A 5,924-nucleotide genomic window follows, 5' to 3' on the forward strand; every position below is an offset into this window, starting at 1 on the left:
TCAGTGCAAACTATGAAAGCCAGAAGAGCATGTACCAAAGTATTTCCAGTCCTACATGACCATAGATGCCAACCTAGAATACTTTACCCAGCAAAAATCTTTATTATAGTTGAAGGGGAAAGAAAAATCTTCCATAACACAAATAGCCTGAAAGAATATATTACCACAAAGACAGCCCTTCAGAGACTACTTGAAGCAATACAAAGAATAGAGAAGGGGAAATCCATGCCAGGGGGAAGCAGAAAGAAACTAAATAAAGGTATAATTGTGGAAACACAAAATTAGACCAAGAATGAAAACGGAAATCAAAATGACGACCAACAATACACATCTTTCAATACTAAATTTAAGTATCAGTTACTTAAATTGATACTGAACTCTCTACTCAAAAGACACAGGTTAGTTGAATGGATTAAGAAACAAGATCCTTCCTTTTGTCATCTTCAAGAAACCCATCTCACCCTCAAGGACAAGCACTACCTTATGGTAAAAGTAAGGTAAGAAATATTCCAAGCAAATGGCACTAAGAAACAAGCAAGGGTTGCAACTCTATTATCAGACAAAATAGACTTCAAACTAAAACTAATCAGAACAAATAAAGAGGGTCACTTCATTCTGATCAAAGGAACAATTGACCAAGAAGATATTACAATTATATGCACCAAACTCTGGTGCACCCAATTTCATAAAAACAGTACTGCAGGACACAGATTAAGGCCAACTCAGTAATTGTAGGGGACTTCAATACCCCTCTGTCTCCATCAGACAGGTCAACTGGACAAAGAATAAACAGAGAGACATCTGAATTAAATGATACCATACATCAAATAGACATAACAGATATCTACCAAATATTCTACCCATGCACCAAAGAATACACTTTCTATTCAGCACCCCATGTAACTTTCTCTAGAATTGACCACATACTGGAACACAAAAAAACCCTCAACAAGCACAAGAAATTGAAATAATTTCATGCATTTTTCAGACCACAACCCAATAAAGTGTAAAATCAACACTGAAAGAAGCCCTAGGAACTACATGAACTCATGGAGATTAAACAACATACTCTTGAATGATGAATGGGTCAGAGAAGAAATTAAGAAAGAAATAAAAGTATTCCTGGAACTAAATGAAAAGGGCAATACAACACAACAAAACCTCTGGGACACTTTGGAAGCAGTCCTAAGAGGGAAGTTTATAGCTCTAAGTGTCTACATTAAAAAATCAGAAGAAGCCCAAATAAATGACCTACCATTGCAATTCAAGATTCTTGAAATGCAAGAATAAATAAAACCCAAATCCAGCAGATGAGAAGAAATAACAAAAATCAGAGCAAAATTAATGATTAATGAAATAGAACCAAGGAAAACAATATAAAAAAGCAATGAATCTAAGAGCTGGTTCTTTGAAAAGCTAAATAAGATAGACAGAAACCATAAGAAAGAGCAAATCCAAATTAACAAAATCAGAGCTGAAAGGGGAAACATCACAACAGAAACCTAAAAGGTCCAGAACATTATAAGAGAATACTTTAAAAAACCTATACACTATTAAATTTGAAAACCTAAAAGAAATGGATGTGCATCTAAAATCATGGCAATCACCAAAGCTAAACCAAAAGGAGATCAAAAGCTTAAACAGACCTATAACATGTAAGGAAATTGAAACAGTAATACAAAACCTCCAGACTAAAACAATACCAGGTACAGATAGATTTACAGCAGAATTCTACCAGACATTTAAAGTAGACCTCCAACCAATACTACTTAAATTATTCAAAATGACAGAAAAGAGGGAGAACCCCCAAATTCCTTTTACAAAATCAACTTTACTCTAATACCAAACCAGACATCTTTCCACCAGTGTTTATTCTTGGCACATTTGTCAAATATCTGATGAATGAAAGAACTATAACTCTCTAATATAGTTTGAAATCTCTTATGATAATCCTGTCAGCATTACTGTTTGTGGTCAGGATTGCTTTGGCTGTCTGGATATTTTGTAATTCTATATCAATTTTAGGATTTTTTTTTTATTTCTGTGAAGAATGTCATGGGTTTTTAAAATTTTTTTAATTTTTTTGCTCTTTTGAGACAGGGTCTCCTTGTAGCCCCAGCTGTCCTGGAACTCACTATGTAGACCAGGCTGGCCTTGAATTCACAAAGATCTGCCTGCCTCTGCCTCCCGAGTGCTGGGAATAAAGGCGTGCGCCACCATGCCTGGCTGTCATGGGCTTTTGATTGGTATTGCATTGAATCTATAAATTTCTCTTGGTAAGATCGTCATTTTTCCAACATTCTAAAAACCCATGAGGACATGAGGTCTTTCCATCTACTAGTGTCTTCCTCAATCTTTTTTAATTGAATTTTTGTACATTTTATACAATAAATCTTAATCATATTTAGACTCCCTCCTCCAGCTGCAACCCCTATAGGCCCACTTTGGAATGTCATGCATTTTGGCTTATATGTTAAAGCCTACTGAGTCAAGTTTGTGTTTCCAGATGTCCCTCCATGTGAGTTAATCCACTAGAGCCTGGTTAGCTTATCTAGCATCACTCTCTTAAAAAAGACCAAGTCTCTCCAAAAATTTAAAGTTTTTGCTGTAGAAATCTTTAACGTCTCTGGTTAGATTTATTCTTAGATATTCTATATTTTTGAGGCTATTGTGAATGGGAGGGTTTTTGTGATCTCCTTCTCTGACTACTTGGTATTTGTATATAGAAATGTGAATTTCAGGCCAGCTTGGGCTACAGGGAGACTTTATCTCAAAAAACAAGTCAGTTGTAATTCTGATTGGTTTTCCCTTAAATGTAACTTGCTGTTTTTCTTTTGTGGCTTTCAGTACTTTCTCTTTGTACTGTGCATTTAATCTTTTTACTATGATATGCTGTGAGGAGTTTCTGTGCTTTGGTATTTGGTATTCTATCCTGTCCTGCCTATTTGGTATTCTGTGTGCTTCTTGTATCTGTATGGATATGTCTTTCTTTACTTCAGGGAAGTTTTCGTCTCTAATCCTGTCAAAGGTCTGGTCAGTGCTATTGACTTGAGATTCTTCTCTTTCCTCTATGCCTATAATGTATAGATTTGTTCTTTCCATGATATCCCACATTTACTGCATATTCCATTCTTGTTATTTTTTAATAAAAATCATATTCTTTACTTGAGCAGTCTGTCTTCAATTTTATCCTCCAGTCTAGAAATTCTATTTTCCATTTGATTTATTCTGTTAGTGAGGCTTTCTCCTGTCATTTCAAATTGAGTTTTTCAATTTCATCTTCATTTCAGCTTGAGTTTTCTTCAATTACTCTCTCTCTCTTTCTTGTATTCATTTTTCAAATACTGAATTGTGCTTGTCATTTCATTCTGATATATATTTGTATTTTCTTGAGCTCCAGTTAAGAGTTTATTTATATCCTATTTGAGTTGTTTGTTTTATGTGTTCTTTAAAATCCTTGAATTCTTTGATCATATTTATGATTGTTCTTTTAAGTCGTGTGTCCTTGGGTTCCTCTGGGCAATTATCATTGTAGAAAACTTTTATAGGACAGTCTAGTCAGGATCTCTCTGGTGGTGGCAATGGGACTAGCTAAGGATGGTAGATGTGAGCCCTGGAGAAGTGTGAACAGTTCTAGTCCTAGAGCAGGAAGAGTGTGACTGATGGAGTGGACAGGTTTTCTGGATAATAATTTTGATGTGTTCTTTGATTCAGTTTTGTAGGATTTTATTGAGAATTTTTGCATCTAAGTACATCAGATAGATTGACCTATAATTTTCTTCTTTTTAAAATTCTTTGGATTGGGTCTTTGTTTAGTTTTAGTATCAGAGTAATACTGGCTTTATAGGAAGAATTTGTGAACCTTCCTTTTCTGTTTTACGGAAGAGTATTGGTATTAATTCTTTGAAGGTTTGGTAGAATTCTTCACTGTATCCATCTGGTCCTTGGCTATTTTGGTTGGGAGATTTTTAATTACTGCATTTATCTCATTGGTTGTTATGGGTACATTTAAGTTATTTATGTCAGCTTGATTTAATTTTGGTAGGCCATGAATATATAGAAATTTATCCACTTCTTTTTATTTTGTAGTTTGGTGGAGTATATTTTTAAAAGTATGTCCTTACGATTTCTGAATTCTTTCAGGGTCTGTTGTAATGCTTCCCTTTTCATCTCTGAGTTTATTAATTTGGGTTCTCTCTCTCTTTCTTTTGATTAATCTGGCTAAAGTTTTGCCAATATTGTTAATCTTTTCAAATAATTAACTCTTTATTTCATTAATTATTTGTATTGTTTTCTTCATTTCTACTTCATTAATTTTGGCTTGATTTTATTTATCTCTTCCCATTTACTCTTTCTAAGTGTTGTTTGTTTTAGTTGTGTTCTTGATGTGAATTGTTGTGAAATGTTGTACTCCAAGTATGACGTGGTCATTGCACCTATGAACTCAGTCCAGCTGTGGTTACATATAAATTCAAGATTTATATAACATCCTGTCATAGAAGGGGGAAAGGCTCAGGAGGACACCCCTACTTGAAGATCTATAGGCAGTTAATAGTTGCTGAGGGAGAGAGAGATTTCTTCAATGTGCCCAAACCACTATAAATAACCCCTCACCTGTGTTCCTGTAAGCAACTTCAATTAGATCCATTGAGTTTCTTTTTCTCTGTCCCTCTGTCTCTGTCTCTCTGTCTCTGTCTGTGTCTCTCACACAAATGCATGGAAGTAGAGGGGAAACTAGTTGGAAATAGAAGGAGAATCAGAAAGAGGGGGAAAAGTTTATGAGAGGATAATGGGATATGAGCAGGATCAAAATTCATTATATACATGTATGAAAATTCATAATAAAACCATTATTATATAAAATTAATATATGCTAATAAAACTTTTTGAAAGTTAAAAGAACACTGGGATTGCAGATCAGTGGTAAAGCACTGTCTAGTACATGTATTAATAAATTATGTGAAAAGAAATAAATTTTGCTTACAAAATAGCAATTTGCAAAATAGTCTTTTTAAAGCAAAAACAACAAAAGAAACAGGAATAAATCTGGGTAAAGGGATGAAAGATCTCTATAATGAAAACAATTGATTGATTAAATAAACTAAACAACAAGAAGTGGAAACTGTCCCATGTTCATGAATTGGAAAAGGTAATATCAGAATGTTCATACTGCCCAAAATAGTTTGCAGATTCAATGAAATCTCTATCAGTAAAACAAAGACATATTTTCCTAGAACTAGAAAAATCAATTCAAAATTTTGATGATGCTGCAAAAGATTCAAAATAAAAAGAATCTTAAGCAAAAAAGAATAAACTTAAAGCCATCATGCTACTGACTTAAAAATTCATTAGAAATCTGTAGTAACCAAAATAGCATAGCACTGGGATAGACACATGGACCAATGGAACAGAACAGAGAGCTCAGAAATACATTCATGCATCTACAGCCATGTTTTCACAAAGGTACTAAGAATATGCAATGGGGAAAGAGTAATAAATAAATAATGCTAGGAAATTGAATATTCGTGTACAGAATAAAATTAGATTCCTAGTGCTCAAAATATATAAAAATGAACCTGATTTAAAGATTTAAATTCAAAACACCAAACACTGACCCTATTAAAATGAAAATTAGAAACTCTTTTATTTGTAATGCTTATAAGCTCAATTATGACAGGGCTGCGTGTACTTTTAAAAAATTTAGTGTGGCTACAGCGCAGCTCTCCGCGCTGGGACTCCCTAAGCCACATTCACCCTTCCATCCCCCCTCCTCGCCGTTCTATACTCCTAGTTTGAGCCCTGCGCCACTCCTAGTCTTGGGGCCCCAGACACCTGGGGAACCAATACTGCTTCCTGACCCTTCTCACCCAGAGCAACCCAGTCCCTTTCTTGGGCTCCAGGAGCACCACTTCTGGTCCTGGCCC

This window comes from Nannospalax galili, unplaced genomic scaffold (genome assembly GCF_000622305.1).
Source record: "Nannospalax galili isolate Female #2095 unplaced genomic scaffold, S.galili_v1.0 scaffold49, whole genome shotgun sequence".
NCBI lineage: Eukaryota > Metazoa > Chordata > Mammalia > Rodentia > Spalacidae > Nannospalax > Nannospalax galili.